The sequence below is a fragment of the Gambusia affinis genome, linkage group LG20 (assembly GCF_019740435.1).
Source record: "Gambusia affinis linkage group LG20, SWU_Gaff_1.0, whole genome shotgun sequence".
NCBI classification, from domain to species: Eukaryota; Metazoa; Chordata; class Actinopteri; order Cyprinodontiformes; family Poeciliidae; genus Gambusia; species Gambusia affinis.
In genome coordinates this window covers 16454430-16479687 of record NC_057887.1, presented here as the reverse complement: position 1 = coordinate 16479687, position 25258 = coordinate 16454430, and the positions used below count along the sequence as shown (strand labels likewise).

The window sequence follows — 25258 nt, the reverse complement described above, 5'->3', positions numbered from 1 at the left end:
TCCATCAACTTAATTCATTATTTCAGCAGCTGCAGATTTCTGCTCTGAATTAGGGAAACTGACAGGTTTGAGCACAGTTCAAAGGAGAGAGCTTTCAAGTCCGACTTTGGCAAATGATCTGGAGGAGCACGTCGAATGCGCCCTGTCATTCACCACCCTGACAAGCAGTACATTTTCATGTCGGGGCAAGGAAATGAGCCAGAGCACGACTGAAGGCTCACTTCTGGGAAATAGAAGTGCTAGGTGACCTCTCACTAACTTGTAATCCGCACAGTATTAGTCATAACAAGAGAGGATAAATCCTCTGTGAGAGCTGAGCCATCTAAGCATGGCATGGGGCTGCCTGACCAACAAATCCTCTATTTTTCCCCCTCTTATTGTTGAGATGAAAGAGAAATGGTGCTGCAGATTACTGAGAACAATCAGCCATTATTAGCAATAAAAAAGGAGAAAAATACAGGATCTGCTTTGTGAGAGGCCACTCATTACCAATTACATACAATTTATGACAGCCGGGAATAATTACCCAACATCAATTTGAGACAGACCCTAGATGGTGTAACAACTACAATCCTTCAGCTTCTCAGTGTAAATTTATGTTTGTCATAAGTACGTTGCTTTGCAGCTACAAATTTCAAAAGTATTTTATTGGGATTTTATGTGACAGAAAAACTCAAAGTAGTGCATAATTGTAAAGTAGGAGGGTTTTCAAATTTGCTACAAATCCAGGTCCAATAAAACAAACAACAAAAAAGTGTCTTTCTTACTTTCTTGCTTGTTTTATCAGATGTCATGACGGAAAAACAATCCATGATTCTGCCACTACCATGTTATACCTTCGAGATGGAGTGTTAGGACTGTTCAATTTTACCTTTTCACCATGCATATTGTTGTGTAAGTAGAACGAAAGGTTTATTTTTGATCTCATATGACCAACACATTTCTTTCTCATGTTATTAAGGGGTATCAACTACTTTCAAAGGCACTTCTACTAAATGGCACTTTTAGTTCTACAATCTTGCACTAGTACTCATTTCACAATTACTACTGTGAAACAAGATATGTCACAAATGTCAAAGAGAAGGAAAATTCATGTAAAAAAAAAGTCTTACAATGTCTCTAAAAAGAATCCACTGGGGTTTTTTCCCCATTGTCCTTCTTTTCTGCTGCTTTTTGAGCCAAACAGAGGCTCTGACAAAATCCAAAGGGTAACAAAGGAATAAAACCAATCTGTCAGTGTCCTACCTTTAACCAGGCATGTAAAGTTAAAAGTTTGTGGATGTACAACAGTCAGACTGTACTTAAGAAGTGGCCGTCCATCCAGGGGTTGTTGAAACATCTCAACACTATCACAGCCTGTGCTAAGGAGAACAAAAAGGTCTAAGGCTTCCAAAGATGTGAGATTAGCAGTGACAGACCACTACTGGGGTATGGCCAACCACAGTCGCAGAATGTATTATATGATGTATATCTGACGTTGTATAATAAGTATTTGTTGCAACTCTTGAGATTAAATGATGCAATACGAGGCAACTACCACTGGTCGCCACATACAGATGAGGTATTAAATTAGGCACCACCTAGTGGTGTCTTGCCAGAGGATGCAAAAATGTAAACATATTGTGATTGTTAACACCACAACATGAGGATTTCTGTACGTTAGTCTGACTACTGGGCACTGTTTAGTTAAAGCCTGAGGGAAACTTATTGGAACGATTCTTCAAATTTGATCCCGTTACATATAGCCCACCTAGGCAGAAACTTTTCATAGCAAGATAGATTTTTCTGTCTGTTTTTGAGAAGGAGGATTTTGTTTTGTTTTATCAAACATTTCTCAATCTGTAACCTTAAAATCCTTACTTTAATGGATTATGAATCCCCATTAAATTACACAGAAGTTTGTGATTGTTTCACCGCAGTCTTAAATCTTTTTCAGAATCTAAAACGACTTTCTTCCAGATCTGCTGGGTCTTTATCTTAATCCATATTTCCATCAACTCTGACAAACATTCTTGTCCATGCTGAAGAAAAGAATCCTTGCAGCATAATGCTGCAATCACTATGTTTCATGGTTGGCCAGGTTTGTTCAGGGTGAGAGAAAAAAAAACACACAAGATAATACCAATCCTTGAGTAACTTTTACTATAAAAAAACAAAAACAAAGACAAGACAGAGTAAAAAAAAATTTCAAGGAGAGAAAGAAATTTAAGGTAGAGAAACTGTGAAGAACGAGAAAAATATTACCATTAGTTTCAAAAAATGCAAGTAACGAGCTACCCTAAAATACTCTCAGATAAATGAAAACCAAACTCTAAGAATTTTTTATTCTAGTTAAATCAAACCTTAATACTACAGAAAAAAACCTACAAAAACAAAAAACAGACCTGTTCCTATTTTTAGCCCTTATGTGATATTTGCAGATGAACACATTACACTGACTCTGACTCACTCAATCTTTTTCCTTTACTACAACCAGCTTTCATTCTGAGCCTTTTGATCAGTTGCTTTCCTTTGTGCGACACACCTCATCACCTTTATTTTCTGCCATAATTGCATGGGAAAGATCTCCCCTTTGATACCGTCTGCATGCCAAATCACTATCAGGGAAAGAGTGTTGAAAAGTGCCATGTGTGCTGTCTGCCAGGAGAGAAAAAAAAGGTTCATACACCTGTGGAAGACAAACAGGTTTTTCAGAGATATGACATATCTATCATCCCAGTGCAGGATATGAACTGTTCTGTCATCTTAATGGTGCATAGAGGAACTTTAGGTGCTGATAGACATGTGTTGCACATGGTGAACTGTCTGGCAGCTGGCATTCCCAAATCTCCACCTCCTATCTCTACAGCTTTAAACCCTCCAAGGCCCTCCTGTCTCATCTCCTGGCTGTAATATGCAGACAGTCCTCTTCTAAAGGCCCATTGCTGAGCTACTGAGTGCAGCTGAACGGGATGTTCTGCTCCCCCCTGGGCCTGCTTTCTCTTCTTGTTTACCACTGCTGTGATGTCAACACTTATCCTCCATAACAGCCAAGTGGATTGTGAAGATGTCTATTCTCTCCCTTAAAGACATTATTTTTCTCAGAAAAGGAGCTTAAACATATAGAAGAAATACAAAACAAAGTTGAATGAGCATTACATAGCTTTACAAGATGAAAAAAAGTTATTTTAAAAAACCTTGCAAAGGTTGAAGTACATGTTTTGGAAAGAAATGCAAGCATGACAGGTGAAACTCAAAATTTTAATGTTCATGCAATCAGTGAAAGCATCACAACAAAATTGTAGAACGAAAGGCATTACTGTGAGGAAAAAGGGTCAAAACTAAGTATCTTTAGCATCAGTAAAATGCTAAAAATGAAGCCAGCTTGTCTTTACTTGGACTGCATTGGTCCGTCATGTTTGCTGCTTATTTATTGGGGGGAAAAATGAAATAGAATAGAACAATTTGAAATATTCTGAAGCAGCTCTGAGACGATTGCAAATAACAGAATGAATGCATGCCATCTACCCACACAGAGAGGCAGTGAGATAAGCAGGACGGATTCGACTGAGAGAATCTGTTATCAGGAATGGCGCTATGCTCTGACATCAGGATAAGCATATCTATCAGCATGCTGCCAAACATCCTCAAGTGAGCTTGGCGGAGAACAAAGCCTGCATCGTCTCTCACAGCTAAGGTTACAGCCGGATGATGATGTACTTGTCACTGCGGTGTAAATGATCCACTGCCCCTGCCAGTTCCAAGTGAACAAAAAGAACCCATACTAAGACATGGATATCATCTGAACTGTTTTAGATATCTGCTTATTAGTCCCTTGATAGATACAGTTGACTTGTTTCTTACAGCTCTGAACCAGGAAGCTGTGAAAGCCTTTCTCAGATAAAATGCAAAACCAAAATAGTTGAAGTAAAACAAGGAAGCTGGTTAATGCAGTCCATCAACACCTCAGCAGACACGCCTGTCTAGGTGAGGTCTCCCCACAGTCCCGTCTGTTCAGAATTAATGTTCTCTTATTACAACATCAGAGAAATGTCTTTGTTATTGAAACTCACCAAAAAACAGACAAGAGTTCAGTTGCATGAAGCAAAGTATATTTTCAAACCCTTGGAATCGTTATGAGAAGACAGCCACAGTTAAGTTGCAAACAGTAACTTGCAAATGTTTTCACACCCCGTGAACTTTTGTTGTGACATCACAATTACATATGTAGTAGTATTTACTCAATACAAAATTCAGCCACGTTGGCGGGTTTACAATTACAAACAATGTGTTTAACGGCATGCCACAGAATCTCATTGGGATTTAAGTCCAGACACAAACTTATAATATCTTACAGAACTCCATTTGATTCAAAATAGAATCTGCTAAAAGCTACCAAAGGCTTCAGACTGGGGCAGAGGTTCACCTTCCACTAGGTTACCAACACTAAACTTACAGCTAGACATACAATGGAGCATTTTGGATCAAAGCATATTCATGTATTTGAGTGGTCCAGTTAAAGTTTATGGATATTTCCATCCAATCTGACTGACTCAGACCTATTTAGCAACTTTTTTCCTCTTATCCTTCCACTTCTGTTTTACCATGAAAAATAGTGAAAAGAGTTAGAGGTTAAACAGTCCAATGACATGGATTCTCTGCTTCTTACATCTATTGTACCAGTAACACCATGAGCTAGCTGTCTATTAGTGACGAACTCTGCGTATCTCATTACTGAGAAGCCTAATAAAAAAAAAAAAGAACAGAAGCAAAACAAAAGCAGGACGGAGCAGCGTTTTGGCAGATGCTGCAAGTAAGAGCATATCCCACGTTTTGTTCAAGGCCGTGAGAAAAAAACAAAGCAAAAAAGAGCTGGCAGAACAATTTCAAAACCGACAAAGTGTTGGTGGATGAGTCAGTGAATGAATCACTCACAGTATCACAGACCAAAGCGCAGCGTTTGAAGAGAAATCCAGCCCTCGAAGGGAAGTACAGCACTGGCAGTGATGAATTGCGGCTCTCCGGTGCCTTCCACATGGTTCGCCTCAATATCCTGTTCATTATGATGTACTGAGTCCCATCAATGGTATTTCTGTGGTTTATTTTTGGACAGTAACAGCCAGTTAGTTGAGCCAAATCACAAAATGACCCAGAGCCAAGAAAAGACACTGTGTATACAAATTTTGGGTTCTGATCTGAAGGATAAAAGCTGGTCTTGTATGAAGCAAATCTGTGTTTTATGCCTTTGTTCTGCTGCCAGCTAAAGCCAGAAACACTGCTACAGCAATTACAAAAGACCTCTGAGGTCACCACACACAGACAGCGAAGGTGCAAGTAGACAGAAAGGGTGTGGAGTGCTTAGAGCCAGACGAGGCAACTTGTCTTGCTCGCAAAGAGAAACATCCATCGGTGTGATCGCTCCACTCCACATGCCGGAGTCTAAACAAGCCACTGTTTTTATTTCCATAAAGCCACGTTCTGTCTTTTGTTCTGACGCAGATAAGATGTATAAATTATGAGCAGCTGACAAAGTATACCAGGGCGCCTCGGGCAGCTCATCAGTCATGCTCAGCCTGTCAGCAGGTAACTGATGGGGGCCCTACAGGCACAAAGCCTCCTTTTTAAGCAAAGGAGGAGAAGGGGAGGGAGATGGAGGAATTAAAGCAGTTGTTGGAGTCCTGAGCACAACAGCTGACTCATATTTAACAGTCTCTTTAAAGGAGCAAGGCAGACGCCAAGAGCTTCGGGCTTCACAGTGCGTTTTTGTGGCTCTCTCCTCAGGAGCGTATGTCTATCTGTTGTGCTCCGTCGGTGTTACACAATGGTAGTCAAACTGGATGGAGGCACAAAAAGTCATCCTGAGAGACCACCCAAGAGGGTCTGTGCTGGGGAGACCACATGGTTGCAAAAGTCTTCTATTTAAACAAAACACGCAGTGCTGGTCAGGAGTTTATTTAACCCCAGGTATTTAATAAAGTAGTAAAATGTCCATATGAAAAATTTCTGTCCTCTTGAAAACAGCATATTCCCCTGACTTACTTACACATGGATATAAGTTCATTTATCATAATATTTGTTTTCTTAATGCAATACTAACTTTAAATTCACTTCTTCTTAGTACAGACATATAGACAGATATTAAATTATTCCATCTCCTTTGTACACAAATATTTCACTGGTGGAAAAACAGGATGATGTTCCCACTTCACCTGAAAGCCTCACCTGGCTTCCTCCAAACAAAGGAGGCCAATGTTTTGTCATTATTCCCAAAAAGCTAAATCTAGTCTAAAACATTTCTGCAGAAGGCATTTTTATTTTATGAGGACAGCTGCAAATCTTGGTAAGAGTTGAAGGTTTTGGTTCTGGAGCAAAAACCTTCAACAGCCTCTTGTTCCAAGTGGATGTAAAACTTTGATCAGTAACACTGGAGTCCCAGGATGTTCTAGTTTATGATAGGCCAAATACTAAGTGGTTCCTCAATTGTTCTTGAACATACAAATCTGTTATATTTAATCAGACCTAACAGCTTGGATTTGACTAATTAAACTTGGACACAGTTAAGTTTTCTAAGAGGGTAATCCCAGAGGCAACTAAAAACGGTCTGGAATAGATAAATCTGCCTAACACCAAGAGAGATCTTTACATGTCACAAACAAGATGAAACAGTTGAGTTACCTATTTATTTGACTGTGCGTATTTTAGAGAATCATAATGAGCCTGTATTGCAGTAAGGAAAGAAAAGAAAGAATTAATGACTCCATCTGCATCCTTGTGGGCTTTGTTTTTGGAATTACTGCAACTATTCAAATTAAATTTAATAGCACTGAGAAGGACATGACAACAAAAGGGTGTTTGTTATAGTAATTAAAAACAGATTTATTTTTTTTTTTATCTGATCCACTTTAGATAAGTCATACATAGCGTCAATACGTACATTTAGGTCTCACGTCTTTACAGGAAACAAAGCTCATTCTGAAGACAAGGGCGGTGAGTTCAGCTCCTTTCATGGTCCCTCATCATATTTCTGCAAACCTATCGCCACGGCTGTCTGTCTGGAAGGACATAAAGCATCACACCTTCAAGTGGGTCAGACAGGTATGTTACAGTATCAAATGATTGGGCGTATAAAAACTCTGAAAAGTGTCCTGATACTAAAAAATGAAGGACACCGACTGATGCACAGGAGATGTAAAATGAGACAGCCTATCTTGTGATGGCCTGGAGAAAAAAGACATGTCCCATGGTTCTAAATACTGACAGCTTTGTATAAGAGTGACTCGGTGAAATGTAAAAAAATGTCTTGACCTGTAAAATTGCAACAAAATTTGGTTACACTACATTCCCCAGCTTCTACATTAGCATATTATATATACATATTATATATACATAAGGTCAAAAGATTAAGTTCATATGGGAACAATTAAAGCCCGAGAATGGCCAAGGCAGGGTTCTATAAGATCTACCTTATAATGCTTTCTCCACACATAAATACAGCTTTAAGTCACACTGCTCTGCTATTGAGCATGAGCTTTGCGAAGGGTTTGCATAAAGAAAGAAAGAGTGAAAGCAGGACAGAGTGGGACCTCAAAGGAGACAAAAAGCAAAAGCAAACATGCTTGTGTGAATTTGTACCAAAGCACTCACTCTATTCAGCTCCAGCCCGAAAGAGTTGTCTCAGAAACAACAATAGTGGGTAACATGAGCTTTCATTACACATTGTGTAAACAGTGTAAGCTATCAGTGCTGCCAGTCAGGATGATTGATTGCAGCCTGTCACGGGAGAAGAGTGACACGTCAGGAAAAAGAAAAAGTTTTTCTCTCAACAAAGCAAGGCGCATTCAGGCTGCCACAGAAAAGCGGTGATTAATGCGTTCTCTCTGGGTAATCCCACACCCCTGGCTAATGAAGGAGGAATCTATCATCCGTGTTGCAGTGGCAGATGTCACAAGGACAGCAATCCAAGTGCATGGGAACAATTTACTTTCTTTTCTCTAATTGTTCCTGAAATGTGTGACAAGTTTGGAGAAAAACACTTGAGTCGACAGTTCCTGAGGGCAGACACAACAACAGCGGCCACTTCAATATGCAATCCAGCCATTCTCTGCTTTAAAGTATCACTTTGAATCCTGGAAGCACTCAGAGATAAGAACTGCCATTAGGCCACTCTCCATAGCTACTGCATTCTTTCAAATTTTTGCTGTACGCCGCTCTGAGAGGCTGCCAAAGTATAAAGCTGCTCAAATAAACTATATGCTAAGTGCAAAAACTAGGCTTGAACTCCTTCGTGCTAACAAGGGAAAGAGCAGGGAATTCATAAACAATTTGTCTGTGCTTCATTAAGCTCGCTAGGCCCCATAATCAAGTGCAAAGCAAAGAAATTAGGCAGCAATTAGAGAAAAGAGTTGAAGCTGAGGGATCATGATTCAAGTCCCTGAAGAATATGTCTTATGAAACATCCAGCTGCAGCCTCAGCAAAAACAGCTTTGGATTGATTGTTTACAAACTGTAGTTTTCCAGAGGCTATACTGCTGTAAAAACTCTTACCCTTTTACAGATTTCTTCTGCTTCTACTGTTGTTGTTTTTTTTTACTTTTAAATATTTCATAATGAATTATGTTAGAAATTATATAAAGAAAAGCTGTTTTGCTTCTCTTACAAAGAAAATAAGCTGTCCAAACCAATCTGTGAAAAAGTAAGTGTCCACTCCTAGTGGCAACTACTGCCGACAAATGTCTGTGATAACTATCAATGAGTGATTTTTCTCTCTTTTAAGGAATTTTGGCTTACTCTTCTTTGTAGAATTGCTTTTATTCATCCACAATGGAGGATTTACGATCATGAACGACCTGTTTAATGGCAGGTCACAGTATCTCATTTTTGTTTTAGCCATTTGTAGGTGCACTTGTTGGCATCAAGTAAAGTCTCCCCACACCATCACACCACCGTGTTTGACTATTGGTGTGATCTTTTATCTGAAATGCTGTGTTAGCATTGCCCCAGATTTAGCAGAATCCACAGCTTCCACAAAGTCCCACAGTGCTCTGAACATTTTTCTAAAGGTCCACAGCTGTTTTTACCTTAGAACTGTCCACTGGATGGCATTTTTCTCCCCACTTTCTTTCTTTTCTACTGTTAAATCATGAACAATGACTTAACCAAGTAGGTCTGCAGTGATCCAGATGCTGTTCTGGGTTCATTTGTGACTTCCTGGATAAATACATGTTGTGCTCCTTTATTGGTTTGTTTGTATTTTTTTGATAGCCTGGTTGATCCAAAATATTTTTGTTGCTATTCAATGCTTCCATCTTTTATAGAGAAAGCTCCTACAGTGGTTTACTGCACTCCCAAAGCCTTAGAAATTACTTTCTAATTTTTTTCACACTGATAAATGTCACAGTCTTTGTTTGAGGAGTAGTGTTGCTCTTGGAGATCATTTAGCCTACTTCATGTTGTCATATGGGTTCTATTCAAGTAATATTTTATTCTACAATAATTAGGCTTAGGTAAACCTGAGGAAAATGAATCAAAACTCTGTATAACACAGTTAATTGAGAAACATTGGCTAACGGTATTTTTTTCTTTAAAAATAATGGCTACAGGCACATTTGTATTTGAGAAAATACAAAACAGCATGTTGTATTTAGTAAAGTTATTTTTGTCTGATACTTAGGATACTTTGATGATGTAAAATGTTTAAGTATGAGAAAAAAAGCATTACAAAAAAAATCTAAAAGGGATAAAATACTTTTCGCTGCATTTTACTTTTGTTTTAAATATTTTATCTTCTCCCCATGTTGCTTCATTTTGATTGCTGAAAATAGGGTTAGGCTAAATAAAAAGAGCATATTTCCCGTTTAGGAGCATGAACATCTAATTAGTACGAAAGAGGCATGGCAGCAAAGTCCAAATGTGCCACAGCTGTCTGTCCTCACATCACTTAATTTGATCTGGTTTCATGCCTGTTCATATTGCACTCCTGATAAAAACAGCAACACTCTCAAACATCTGCTCGCCTGGGAAGCCTGTTGATTATCCATTCAGCTGGAGGTCAGATGGCGCTCAGCTCATGCAGCTTCACAACCGAGCTAATAAATCAATTTCTGGAACAATTATGAGTAATTGTGTGTGCTTAAATTTTAACAGTCAGAGTTTAGGAGGCTCTGCGTGGCGTGAAATATGTGAGCAGGTTGAGTCATGGTCTAATTGTGCTTATTTTTGTGGACAGTGACCCAGTTATGACCTCTGCACATACAAGTATGCCTCTTCTGGTGTTGCTTTAGATCACAAAATGTGTTGATAGAAAGATTAAAGGCTCAGGCTGGAGTGTAAATCTTACACTTGACACATCAAATGAAGAGGAAGCCATCCATCAGGTGTAATTTTTACTTGCTAAAGATTACACAGCCCTGTAAAAGTATTTATACCACTTAAACATTTTAAAAATAGTCGCATTACAACCAAAAAATCTTTAGTGTTACACTGGGGCTTCATGAGAAAGACCAACACAAAGCAGCCTGTAATTATGAGGTTGAGGAAAAATATACATGGACTGTTAACTTCCTACAAATTAAAGTTGTGTTAGAAAACGTGAGAACAAACAGCATCATTCAAAAAAACAGAAAATTGTTGCGTAAATTTACATTGAGCCCCTGTTGAATCAATACTTTTTGCTACGGTTACAGCTGCAGGTATTCTAGGCTGTCTTTCTACATCTAAACGTTATATTTTTCTGCCCATTCCTTTTTGCAGAATAGCTAAAGCTTTGTTCGACTGGATGGAGAATATCTGCAGTCTTGCCACATATTTTAACAAGTTTGCCCTGTTTTCAGCTCCATCCATCTTCCCGTCAACACCAGAAAAATATGTATAAGTGTCCGTGCAGAAGCATCCCCAAAGCATAATTTTCCCACCAGCATGTGGTGGTTTTCTTTCACAAACACCATGTAGGCCAACAAAATTAATTGTGGTCTCATCTGAAAACAGCACTTTATTCCACCTTTGCTGTGTCCATGATGTGTATGTTTAACAGGACTTTTTATGGCTTTTTTCAACATTTTCAAATTTCCTCTAACTGCTCTTTCATAAATATCAGATTTTTGGCATGCAGATTCTACAGAGACTTGTCCTGTCAACAGATTATCTCAATTTGAATCTCTGTAGCTGCTACAGAGATTCTGAACAACACTGTCCTTGCCAAAGATATCATTTTTTATGACTGATCATGTCTTGTTAGGTTTGGAATTACAAAGTTTTTGATTGAATTGAACATAACTGAAGCTGATCAAAATATTTGACTTAAACATTTTTCATGTCTTTCTTTTATTTTTGTCATTAATGACTCAAGCAGGTTGAGAATATTTAAACAGATGCAACATAGAAACTATATGTTACCATGTGTACCAATGAACATAAAATGTTTGGCTAATCTTTCACATGTTTTTGATCTTAAAAATAAATTGTTGAATGGGGGAAAAAAAATCCCATATGTAACAAAGGTGAGTAAAAAGGGATCAAAATGGCATTTGTAGAATTGTTAAATGTTTGGTAGTGCTGTAGTTGTTTCAGGGATTTATTTAGACATATGTCAGGAAAAAATAAGTTTAAGTTTATATTGTACTTTTGGAAGAACACAAATGTGAACTATATTTTTCATAAAGCACTTTCTTGGATAGAGCTGTAAAACTGTTTAATTTCTTAGGAACCCAATAAAAAATGTAGTTATGCATATTTGCTGCCCTATATGCATGTTCCTTTCTTTTTAACTTCTCTCCTCTGGGGGTTGGTATGTTGGAGTTTTGCTTTGGTGGAACTTTGTGAGAAAAAAAAAATGACAGACAGAAATGGATTTTCCTTACAAAGGTTAAACTATTAAACCTTTTCAGAATAGCCTGTATGTATTATAAATCAGGGAGATGTAAAATGAAATACAGAGGTATGATAGTGCAGTTGTCCTTTGGCTGAGGCTAACACCCAGCTGTTATCATAATCAAAACAGCTGGACTCACTGTCCTCATGATCTCATCAAGGCTGAGTCAAGTAAACACTCGTGGAGAGATTAAGCATCAAAGGGCTGCCAAACAAGACTGAGTACCTGGCAGAGGTCCTGAACTGTGGGCTGGTTGTTCGAGCAGCCAGATCAGTGTGAGGTCAGTAGCTGACTTCAAACAGCAGAAAAATGTGCCTGCAGAGCTGCAGGTGGAGCTCGTAAGAATGAATGTTTCAGGCCTTCAAATATGACCGTTGAATCACTGCAGCTAGAAGCTCATGCCATTTTTTCAACAGTGCTTCTAAGTAGTACAGTTTGGTTAGCTTTTGTTGCTCGTCACTTCATGGAAAATAAATCCTAACCCTCAATGTTTCAGACTGTGTCGCAACCTGAAGTGCTTTTAAGTGATGTGTTCAGTGATATGTTAGTGAGTAATTGTGAATTGTAAGGAAAATGACACATGGTTTTCAGAATTTAGCATAGATATCTAATGTGTGGCAAGTATTTGTATTCATCCCCTAATTCAAAGTTAGAACGCTTTCCCCATTCTTCTTTGCAAAATAACTCAAGGTCAGTCAGCTACAATAGAGAGGATCCATGAACATAGACCTCAAACAGCTCAGTCTACTACATGAACATTCTTTTATGTGAATTATTTCATTGTAGCTCTGTCTGATTATCTATAATTGCCATCCTGCTGAAGGTGAACCTCCACATATTTTAAATTCTTTTTACACCTCTAAAAGGTTTTGTTCCGGGTTGTCATTTATTTAATTAAATTAATCTTTCCATTTACTCTTACTTGCATCTGTCAAATAAATAAACAATATTCCCACAGTACGATACTGTCATTACCATGTTTCGCTGTGAATATTGTTGGTCCAGGGTTATGTAGACTGCTGGGTTTTTGCCACAAATAGCATTTTCTACATATAGTTTTCTCCATGTCACTCTACTTTCACACCAAATTTGTGGAGTGCACGATTAATAGCTGTCTTAGTGATACATTCTAAACTGTGGCTCTCTGCGGCTCTTTCAGAATTAGCATGAGTCTCTTGGTTGCTTCGCTGATTAATGCTCTCCCTGCTTAGCCTGTCAGTTTAAGGGAACGGCTATGTCTTGGTAGGTTTGCAGTTTTATCATTGTTTCTCATTTCATATGATTGATTAAACACAGCTCTGGGAGATGTTCACAACCTGGGATGATGTTTTATAACCTAAACCTGCTTTCAACTTTTTCACAGCTTTATTTTGAGCTGTAAGGCAGTTGGTTGCAATAGATGCACTGTAACAAATTACGCCCTTCCTTAACAGAGGAGAGTTTTGTGGCAAATTAAAGAAGTATTACCAACTCTACTAGACAAGACTCTTACTTAAACCTGATCTTTGTAAGCAGTGTGAAAGTACATATAAATCTGCAGTGACTGAACTTAACTTTGGCTGAATGATAAAGTGGAGTTAGTTTGGAGGTCATCTTTGTTTGGACTTTTTTGGCTGGTGCTTTTCCAACTCAGTCTCCAGGGAAGCAACAGCCCTTCTCCCAAAACAGATGAACATGAATCAGTCAGGACAAATTCAAACAATGTCACAAGTAAGATAGTACCCGTGATTCAAATATGAAAAATTGTTTTAATGTAACAGTTTTTCAAAAAGAATTTTCAATGGACAGTTTAATTAAAAGAGGTCATTTTTATCTCTTCCTGAGGTGTCTTGTTTATCAACTGACCATTTATAGTATAAATATATAACTGTATATCAACCCAGTCATGGAATTTTTAATCATACAAAGCCAGCTTGGGATAAAACTGCTCGCCCTGAACTTAATTAAGAAATCCTGACCTCCATGAATGTGTTTTGTCGCTTCAATGTGAAACACTTTCAAGTCTAAGAACACTGCACAGAGTGGACAGACGCTGTCTACTTTGATGTAGGCTTATGCATATAAAATGAGGTCAGATTTTGGTCATTAAAAAGAACTCCTTTACACAGGACATCACGCTACAAGAGGCAATTTCTTCAAAGGGATTTTACTCAGGAGATTTCAGAGGGATTATGACAGGAAGGCATGTATAAACAAAGCAATGTGAGAAGAAACAGAAAAAAAATGGGTCAGATAATTCCTTCTGTCACAGTTATTACATGTCTCAATTATTCAGTTCAAGGAGAAGTTACAAGGGATCTTTTACTGGAAAGCAGAACAAGACCAGCCACATAGCCGGTTGATTCTTGGGCCATTTTTAATTTCTGCGCAGGAACTTTGGTATGTTGTTTAATTTTACAGCATAGAACTTACTTCTATTAAGTTAACAAATAAATTATCTCAAAGATGATCAGGAATAGGTGTAAAAGTACATGTATCCCTCCCAAAATATCAGTTTGGTTGCCATGTGTACCAAAGGCATACAGCATTGTTTCCTATCTGAACATAATGATTAAGTGCGGAACTGCGTGTGCAGTGCAATGTTTTGTAGCACAACTTTAAAAAGTGACACCCAAAAAACTGAATTGCTCTCCTTAAATAATCCCAAGCTATATGTAAACGTCACTGGTACTGGAGAATCATCTGCTCAAGTTCAAATCCAGCTAGCATTGAAGCAATCCAAACTGCTGTGGTTTTATTCTGCGTACATATCTTGACCACTATTCTAATATAAAAACAACTCTAAACTGATTTAGACCCTTTTCAATTCTCCAACATCTGCACAGGGTTCTTTAAACACTCTAAAAAAATGATTGACCATTTTCAAGTGGTTTTATTGTTGGATAATCCATCCATCCATCCATTGAAGGAAAAACTCCTACCACTGTTGTCACCATTGCCCCCAGATATATGTAAACTTGCAAAGTCTAAAAGTAGTTCATCCAGGTTATTTCTTTGATGAATTGGGGGTTAATGGGTTTTCATGTTTAGACTCTGGAGATTTTTCAGCCTTTGCTACAACATTCATAATAACAAAGAGTGAGAATCTGTGTCAAAGAAAAAGGCTTTAAATTTGTCTTCCAGCACTAAATTAATATTGGCATTTAATCATTTTCTATAGCCTTTATTGTCCCAGAAATATGTCACTGCATGCATACATTGTGATTGCTCTTTGAAGATTTACATTTGCTTTGGCAGAATTTCTCATGACCTGACTCTGCCCAGTCATTGTTAGTCTCTCAAGCCTAACCCTTGAAACAGTCACTTCTGGCCTAATGTACAGTTATATGGTGGAAAATAAATATTACATCAGAGAATCCCACTATGCTGTCATTCAGATAATCCTTTTTGTGAGCAGACATCCAACCACTGACGACTCCAAAGCAAATGTTTCTGTAAGGTCTTGCTGTATGATAAATAATTCAAAGTGTGGGTATTGTTAAAAACAGCACTTAAGAGGGGGGACTGGTTAAAGTAAATATTAGTCATAGTTTAAAAAAAATGCTGTATGCATTATAAAAGGCTGTCTGAACTCATACTAATGCTGAAGCTTGTTAATGGATACAAAGGTCTCAGAAGAACTAGACTTTAAAAAGATTTGTTTTTACATACTTTTGAAACTCTAAAAAGTCAGTTAACAGGACAGAGGCAGAATATTATTTGCATAGTAAAAAAAATCTAAGGTCATGTTTTAATAGAGAGGAAAGAACCTATTTATCATACTTCCTAAAGGATTAGAACATTAGGTGTTTTGTTAAAATCCTTTTGAGAAAGATTTATTTTTAACAATTTTTTTTACATTCTGAGGAAGTACATGAATGGCCTTCTCAGCAATCACAAGTAATTGTCATGTACAGAAGACCAAGCTGACTGCACAAAGTTCCCCTTCATTTGAATAAAAGACAAATTAGTAAAAAAAAAAAAAAAAGTTGGATGTTGAACTGAAACTTCAATAACACCCAAGTCAACACCTGTGGCTTATAACACATTTCCTGCCACTGAAAATTCACAAATTTTCTCCAAATTGTGGTCACAGTCAAAAATAAAAAAGAGCAAGATCTATGCATACCTTCTGAAAGCAGCACAGTTCTTTTTGTTGCCTTCCTCACTCAGCTGAGGTTCTGTAAGTTCAAAACATTAAGGTGTTGACAAAATGATGGATGGAGCTTGGTGAAGTGGTTAGCAATTTTAAGGGCCCTGAAAACTTTTTTTTTCTTTTTCAAAGCACAAACAAATGACTACTCCGTATTTCAATCAGCACTGCAACATTCTTTGTTGGAGGAGTGAGAAAACTGCTACAAGAGCACCACAGATGTAGATTAAAGGAAGACATATTTCTTAAGTGTTCAGCATACAATATATTATTTAAAAAAATAGTTTTCCAAAGATAAATGTGTAAATAAAGTAAGTACAGTGATTCCAACACAATAGACCATTTTTATAAGAATCACTTATGTCTGGTATTGTCCATTGTTCAGTCTGAGCTAATCGAATTTTAATCTAATATACCAAGAGGTTTAAATCAGAACATGCCACCACTTAAATTTGATCAACTCATAAGCCACGGCAACAGTTTTGTTTAACGTCATTCTACAACTGACCTGTTGGGGGCAGCAACGTGCCAAAGCTGCGTGAACTGCCAATATCATTTACAGCAGAAGAAAAGCTGAACACCTATGTGATTATTAATACGACCACTTAGACTATGCTAATGACTGTTCTATGGCGGTTCATGAAGCTGGAGAGCAACTCACTCGCACATTTTCTCTGGACTAGAGTAACAAAAAAAAGTGATATTCTGAGCTGAACTATCAACAGTGGATATTAGAACAGAGATTCCATCACAGGGCAACACTCAGGACAAACAGCCATCCACACGCACTTCTGAGGAAAATTTAGAGACCTCTTCACTAAATACTCATGTTTGTGGACTGTGGGAGGAATCCGAGTACCCATAGAGAACCCATGCATGAACCAGGTTAAAATACCATGCAAATGCATTGCAGAAAGACCCCAGGCCAAGATTTTAACCCAAAACCTTCTTGCTGCAAGGCAACAGTGCTGTCAACTGCGTCATTGTGCAATCTTTTATTACAACTCTTATATACAAATTCACTTTAATATATTTCCATTTCGATGGTTGACTCTTTTTGTCAGTCATTTGGTGTTCTTTTAATTTAAGTATAATTTAATTTAAGACCTCGGCTCAGTTGTTAGCTTGGAGCCACAGCGACCTCCAATGCTGATCTCATACTTTAGGGGTCTGAACGGAAGATGTTAATCCATAATCCAAAGCTTCACTTGGTCAAAAGCATTTTCAAGAAAATCTGGGGAAGGTTAGGATGGTGATGTTTTGAAAACGGCAGTCCAACTATGATACTTCTGAGTGTATGTCGGCAAAAGAAATCATATATTTTTCTTGATACTGATGCACGCTGTTATAATGTTGAAATTGCATAAAATATTAAAAGCTGCAATGTGAATCAAGTTAAACTAAAGGCTTTTTCAGTCTCCACTAGAGGTCTCTATGGCTCATCCCCTTCTTAAGAAGTGTTTCCCCTTACAGGCACTTCCACGTTTCCACAGTGCTACATTTCCACAATGTGCACAAAAATTATAACAACAAACAACAAATACTAAATTAATCTGATTGTGTTTAAATACATCAGATCAACAGAAATACAATGACATGTTACATGTTTCTGGATCCCTTTGAATCTTTGGAACTTGAATTAACTCAGTGGCCTAGAATCCAACATATCCTGATAACCCCAAACAAACAGTGCTCAAAACGAGTCAATGATTTAGGCCTCACAGAAGAATGAACAACAAGCTTCGGCAGAGGCGGGATGCCTGGCGTGGTGCAGCATTCTTCACACGCTGGCAGCATGAGCGATGCGGGTCACTTAGCGAGTGGCCAGGATTCAAAACAAAGAAAAGGGCCCAAGCAATGGGGTCCACTGGATAAATTTGTCAATGTCTTGTGCCTTAAGGCACCCAGCCTTGCCTGACCCCAACCTCCATTCTCAAGATAAATACCTCTGTCACCATTCACCTTCAGTCCCTGGACACAAATTTAACTTGTCATCCATCATCCTTGTACTGAGGTATAATTTTCCCCCCTTGCAGTAATGAGTTTAAGACCCTTGAAAAGAGCAGGGATGGGACCTCACTGCTGAACATGACAAGGCATTTTGGAAACCAGATTTTTTTTTTTTTTTTTTTTTTTGTGGCTGCTATTTGTATAAAATTGCTTGATCTTAGCGCTCCCTGCTGCAAAGGTTGCCAACTGGATAAATGATTGACTGTGACATTCACAGCAACTGTGGGTCCATACAAAGTTCAAGCCGCGGAAGGTGTAAAGCTCTGGGTATTTGTTTCTCTCAAATGGCCCCGCCTGACAACCTTGTATGATAATGTGCCCACGGTACATCATCTTAATTGACACTTAAATCTGTCAGTAGCCTTACAAATGCCGACCTTCTTGGGGGAACAAATCCTTTTTAATGTGCATTCACTGTGAGTGATTGTGCATGGGGGGATGGTTTTCTCGAGAATGAGAGGATACAGAGTAGATAGAGAGAAAACTGTCAAGATAACCAATGTAGTGCAAACAGAATCATACAAGGTAAAGTGATTGTTCAGAAATGTTTAAGCTAGGTTTTGTTTAAAGGCAATTTATATCCAGCTGGCATTAGATAAACTTCTTGTTTTCTTCTATTAGTATAAAACCAGATTACTTGAACTCAGACGGTAAAGCTAATGGCTAGTCCAAGAGAGCCATCCACATTAACAGCTATTCTATTTTTGAGATCAGAGCAAGAAGGCAGAAGTATGCTTGTTCTTTGACCCTCTCAGACTACCTATTAGATTAAGCCTGTGAGATCAGCTAATGTGGATTTACATTAAATGCAGATGTAAAACGTTATCTACTGCATGTAAAATGTTAACTTTTCAAAACCATCTGATAGAACCCCTTGAAAAATCAATTTAAAGCAAATTATTTTAGTTTTCTTATATAAAAGTTCACACTAGCTAAGAGTCTACTCAGGAAGAAAATAATATTACCTCTGAATCTCTTTTCCCTGTCTGATTAGGATATTTTTGCCCTGTAATGTTATTAGCGACCCGGTTAAAACGGAGCCGCTGTGCACTGGGGGTTGGCTTATTAATTGTTGTTTTCGTGTCACCAACGCTGTGTGCACCCGGTGATTTAATCAGCTAAATTCCCTGCCATGGGAGCTGCGGCTCGGGCCAGGTTTAACGCTTTAGGTGTAATAATAATATATTGGCAATGAAGCTGTCATTACAATTCATTTCTAAAAATAATTTACATCTTTGTGCAGTGGATAACACTGATTAGCCAAATGGGATGGAGTTATCACCGTACTGCTTCATTGCATAAAAGCTGCCGTTTCATTAATTCAATCACTGCTTGCTCCTTGCAGCCCCTGAATGTCTGCCCATCGTGAAAGATTGCTCTGACTGGCTGACAGTTTAGGGCAAAATAGTAGGCCTATTATCACATGGACATTGTTAAGCTTTAAGTTGTATGTGTGCCTTCTGCTTCCTGAAGGGCTATAATGACCTGGGGGCAGCAGGGTCTATCTCCCTTGCAGGTACGATCTTGTTTAGCTCAATTCCCAATGGACTTGCACCTTTCTCTCTCCTTAGAGGCCTGATCTAGCTTCTTTACCCTCACCTCTGTCACCTCCGTGGCCCCTTTCTCTAATCACAACGCTTCTCTCTGCTCGGAGGCTGCATGTTATCAGAGGAGACAAGGCCTCTGGTACTTGCCGCAATTAACCTGGGGCCTTGTTACGAATACAGTCTTTGCAGCAGCGAGTCAGTCTCCATGGGCAAATAGTACAAACAAGACATGGCTACTTTGCACTCATTAATGATAGTAAAAGTGATGACAAGGGTCATAGACAATACATATGCACATCATGGAGCAAATCAAGCAGGGTGCTAAATGCAGAAAGGTGACTTCTCTAAGAAAAATAAAAAATTATCTCAGCACCAAAACGGGTAAGACATCCTCAAGATTTCACAAAATGATCATTCTAAATCCCTTCTCCAATATGGACGGATTGCAAATACGTGCTTCCGCAGCCATCTCTTCTCACAGCCAATCCACTGAATGACACCGACAGCTACAGTGATGCAGAGGGAGGAGGACAGAGATGGATGGATCGATAGACGACCGCATATGCAGACGTGCCTATTGATAAACTCCTGCTGACAACGGGCGAACACTTTGGGCTCATTGGTGGAAACGTCAGTCATGCTGGCCATTACTTTGCATGCACTTCAGGTCGGATGTCCTCAACCCGTGACCGAGGGGTACTCGGGCCAGCCCACAAGGCCCGTAACATGCCAAAACACTTTTTTATCACTTGTCAGATGCCGTTCCACTCGGTGTCAATCCAGGCTTCTCCACTGCTGTTTGTGACAAGGAGGGAGGCTGTCTTGATGTTTGACAGTGATGAACAGATAATGCATTTGACAAAGTGAAATAGGTCTGATAGTCTACTAAATGAATTCACATTATCTTTACTGTCGTCCGCTTTAATTACATGAGTTTAAAACACAGCTTGTGATTTGTAAAACTTTTACTGTATTCATGAAAACAAACAAAATGGTTTTTTTGACTATCATTTATCCCGTTCTTGTAAAACCAGAACTGTTTATTATTTAATCTCTTGAGCTGGATGTAGTGTCTCACCATTAGTAAGTTTAAGTTATTGTACTTTAGTCATTTCAATAATTTTGTTGACAACAAGTGAAGGAGCCTTAGTTTTCCCAAAAATATTGATAAAATCTCAACCCGTCTTGTTCTTGTGAGCCCAAAATTGAGTAAGCTGTATCATCACAGGTCTGTTACTATTAACCTCACTCCTTTAAATAAACTCCAGGGTAGATCCTTTCAAAAGTGACATAATTAATAAACTGATTCCATCTGAATTGTTTAAACTCATAATAAATACATAAGTTCTTTGAAGGCTTCAAAAAATTGACCATTCCCCCCAAAATATAGCTAAAATCTCATTCTTGTGAATCCATATCTTGTGAGTATCTAAAATTGTGAGATCAATTAATCATTACACCCCAACTATTAAAGATTCAAAGCTCAAACAAGTAAACTGCGTAGAACAACCTCTTGCGCTCCACTGAGACATACATTGAGTGTCATATTATTAAACATAAATAATTGAATATTTGTACAGCTAAAGTGATTCAATATAAATATCCTGTCTATCCTGTGCTATTGGCTTAATTCAAACCAATGTAAACTGAAGGCTGTGATCTATTCACTGACAAGTAATGGCTTATCACTGTAAGAGGTCCCAACAAGCTGCAGACCAGAGAAGTCATGTTTGTACCTTAATGAGGCCATTCTTGGCCAAGGAATGGCAGTCACATCTAAATTCTGCTCGGGGAGCTCAGGGGAAAAATGCCTGATGAATATGTCAATACAAGAAGAGTGATGGGGCTCATATGTGTGTAATGGACTGGATGTTCCACAGTATTGCCTGTCAAGACAGGGAACTATAATGAATGGCACACTGGAGCATAGCTGTAAATACATAATTCTCACACATTCATTTAAAACGGTGAGGCATTGTTGGTTAAAATTCCTATAAGTTTTTTTTTCCATATTACTGGAGTAAATTTAGATGCCCTTTAATGTTTGAAATCACATTATTACAAATTTTGTGACAAATATCCCACAATGTGAAATCTTTAACATCCTTATTAAATATAGTAGAGCACACAAATATGCATGTTTCAGGAATTTAGTCAATTTTCTTGGTAACAGAACATTCATAAAGTCACAGGTTTTGTTAGAGAATCATATGAACACTAAAGGGGCTGCACAGTGGCGAAGTTGGTAGAGCTGTTGCCTTGCAGCAAGAAGGTCCTGGGTTCGATTCTCAGCTCGGGGTCTTTCTGCATGGAGTTTGCATGTTCTCCCTGTGCATGCGTGGGTTCTCTCCGGGTTCTCCGGCTTCCTCCCACAGTCCAAAAACATGACTGTCAGGTTAATTGGTCTCTCTAAATTCTCCCTAGGTGTGAGTGTGTGTGTGAATGGTTGTTTGTCTTGTATGTCTCTGTGTTGCCCTGCGACAGACTGGCGACCTGTCCAGGGTGTACCCCGCCTCTCGCCTGGGACGCAGCTGGAGATAGGCACCAGCAACCCTCCCGAGGGATGAAGGGTGTTCAGAAAATGGATGGATGGATGAACAGTAAAGCTATCTGGAAAAGAATAGGAAGGCGGTACTTTAACATAGTTTAGATTACCACAAAGTAGCACATAACTTTTCAGTAAAAGAAATGTTAGTACTTAAAGAAGCAAAAATCATAGTGTGCATAATAGTAAAGAGACCCAATTTAACTCTGGAAGAGCTGCAGATATCCACAGCTCAGGTGGGACAATTTGATAACCACATAACTTTTGAAAACTTGATTGTGGCAGCATCAGGGTATGGCAATATGTCTTTCTTCAACAGGGATAGGGAAGATGGTTAGAATGGGTAGGAAGATGGACGAAACTAAATGGATGCCAGTCCTCAAAGAAAACGTTTTAGAGTCTGGAACAGATCTTTTAAAAATCACCGTCCAGCAGACATACAGCCTCAGCTACTATGAAATGGTTTAGATCAAAACACGTTTATGTGCTTGTCAGTCCAGACTTAAAATTGATGAAGAAGTTGTGGTAAAGAAGAAGAGACAACAGTCTGAGCTGTAGAAGTGCAAACACGGCAGGCATATACCCCAATAAGTTGGTCTACAAAGTATTTACTAAGTGGGCTGCATACTAATCACTGACCACCAGATGTCAGTAGATGCTAGGCATTGCTCTTTAAAGTGTAAATTTTAAATAAATTAACAAACGCTGATTTTAACGCCTTTTTAGTTCATTCGTTTTTGTTTATGGTTAATTTCAAGATTCTCCTCTTTTTTATTCTGCAACCGTTATTTTATATATTTCTTTACTCAGCAGAAAATTATTTTACAAATAACATTTTACAAAATTCTTTATTCTTAGATTATTTTTAATTGCTAATACTTCAAGACAATTTCCCTGAGTCTTGAACATTTACATTTTAATGGACGGTCAACTAGGAGCAAATGTAAAAATGGAGAATGTTTGCTGATATAAGCAAGCGTATGATAAAATATTTCCTGCTAAGAATGTAAGTATTAAGCATCATAAAATTTAAAAAGTAGTTGTTAAAATGTTCTGTTTTTTTATTACTGATGAGGCACAAATGTTTGCATTGATATTATACCAATTCTTTCACTGTTTAATCAGATAGGCAGACCTGTGGTTAAAAAGAAAGAAAAAAAAAAGAAATGTGTTTGACTAAAACCTTGAATGAATAATAGACTGCTTCCCTAGCAGAAGCACTCTTGGTGGTAGGAGGTTAATATTCTCACATGTCATTAGGTCTGCTGGCTGGACTGATGGCTCATTGAATCAGGCAGCAAATGATTTCCTCATGCTGCAGAGGACACAGCACTTCAAAGGGAAGGGGCTGAGGTCAGGACAGCACTCCACTTTGATTAATGACCGGGGCTCCGCAGAGGTTGCCTGTAGGTAAAAATGTGACGCTGAATTGGATGTGAAGGGGCCTGACTTTTAAGCTGGATTTGACCCACCTTCAGTAAAAAAAAAAAAAAAAAAACTTGCAGATACCATCACATAGGTTGGCTTGATGACTTGTGACTGAAAAGCCTGCTGACCCCTCTGGCTTACACAATCATAAAAATGAGACTTGCCTACTGACAAGGTACATAAAATTGATGTAGAATAAAATAAATGTTAGTTTAAATAATGGCAGTGGAAATTAGATACGAGTTGATACTTCTAGAGTGACCTAATATTTTAACAATGTATCTGTTTAAGTAGAAGAAGACCTGCAAGCAAAGTAAGCTCCACCCATCCACCCTGGTTGTCCTTCTCCTGGGCCCATTATCACCGTCCTTATTAGTTTTTGACTCAGCAGAACAAAACGTGACCACTTCAATCTTTGATCTTTCATGCGCTGACACAAATCCTTTCAAGCCTCCCGATGTTCCTTTGCTAAGGTAATTAGCACTAATTAAAAGGTTTCCAGCTGCCTTGTGTGCTTATTTTTTTCTTTGTCCCTGTGCAGCACATTGTCCTCACACATGCATTTATTATGTTTACAGTGAGCATGTCACTCACATTCCTCCTCACTTGTTCACAGTGCATGATCAAGGGGATTAAGACCATTGTTTGTGAATGGCAAAGGAGGGAAAGATCAGATACATTCAGTAGAAAGCCATTTGAGGCATTATTTATATTGTAAAGGGATTTAATGATTTAATGTGGACAATACGTTATTTTATTTTTAATCTGCTTATGGACTGTGTGATTATGAGTTAGAGTACATATTTATAAAAATACCATTGTCTAAGTATTTTATTAGGTTTTAGATGATACACCAACTTGAAGCAACACAAAGTAAAACAATGTATGTTCCAGGCACATAAGGCCATTTCATAGCGCAATCAAGTGACTATCTTACCTTCTAATTAGCTGTTACATTTCTGACACTGACAACATTCCGGAAAAGCAACTTTGACTGAAAACATATTTTCCAAGTTTATAGTTGTTAGAAAAATGTAAATATCTATAGTAAAAGGTGTGCATTTTATGGCACCTTATCTAGTCTTAGGACTCCAAAATGCTTTACATTACAATCAGTCGTTCACACACATTCACATTCTAATGGCAGTAAGCTACATTGTAGCCAAAACTGCCCTGTACATGAGTACACTCTTTATATTGGAAAAAATCTGTTAAAATAAGGCTAAATGTTCGATTGCAAGTTGACAATCGAACATTTAGTTCTCGTGGTTTGAATACAATGCAATCCTAAGCTAATAAAATGTCATTTCCAAATGATTGACTAAGGATTGCCCTCCTTAATTAAATAAAACCCACCCAGCCAGATGACCAACAATCTTTTAAATTCACTTGCAAATCAAACCAAAGAGCTTATAAACAACAGTAGCAGTCATTTCCCTGTCTGCTTCAGTTACATGTGAAGTGTTTTTAATTGTGTAATGAGCCAATGTATCTGAAAAAATTGCCACTTCAATGCTTCACATGAAACCTGTCGCCCATGCCACCCGCTGACATGTCAAACTGGGATTAAACGTCCCCCATAATCAATCCTTTGTGTTCAAATGAGCCCATTGTTTATTTGCACCTTAGGTGACAGGCGTCAAGGGCAAGCAGCGCTGCAGTGACAGGGGACGTGGCAAAATGAATACTTCAAGGATCCACTTAAGCACATGCTAAAGTTTTTGTTTTAATTTCTTTCTTCTACTGTTTGC

The 25258-nt window shown here is 38.3% G+C and overlaps 1 long non-coding RNA gene across 2 annotated transcripts in view; it reads right to left on the bottom strand.

Annotated features, from left to right (window-relative positions):
• Positions 1 to 6906: 6906 nt before the first annotated feature.
• Positions 6907 to 25258, bottom strand: part of LOC122822704 — a 129767-nt gene continuing 111415 nt past the window's right edge. The window contains exon 4 of one of the 2 annotated variants that reach the window (XR_006369198.1): positions 6907 to 7031. This is a non-coding gene — a long non-coding RNA (uncharacterized LOC122822704). Of the gene's footprint in view, positions 7056 to 25258 lie in introns of both variants that reach the window. The other variant, XR_006369201.1, reaches the window with a different exon arrangement.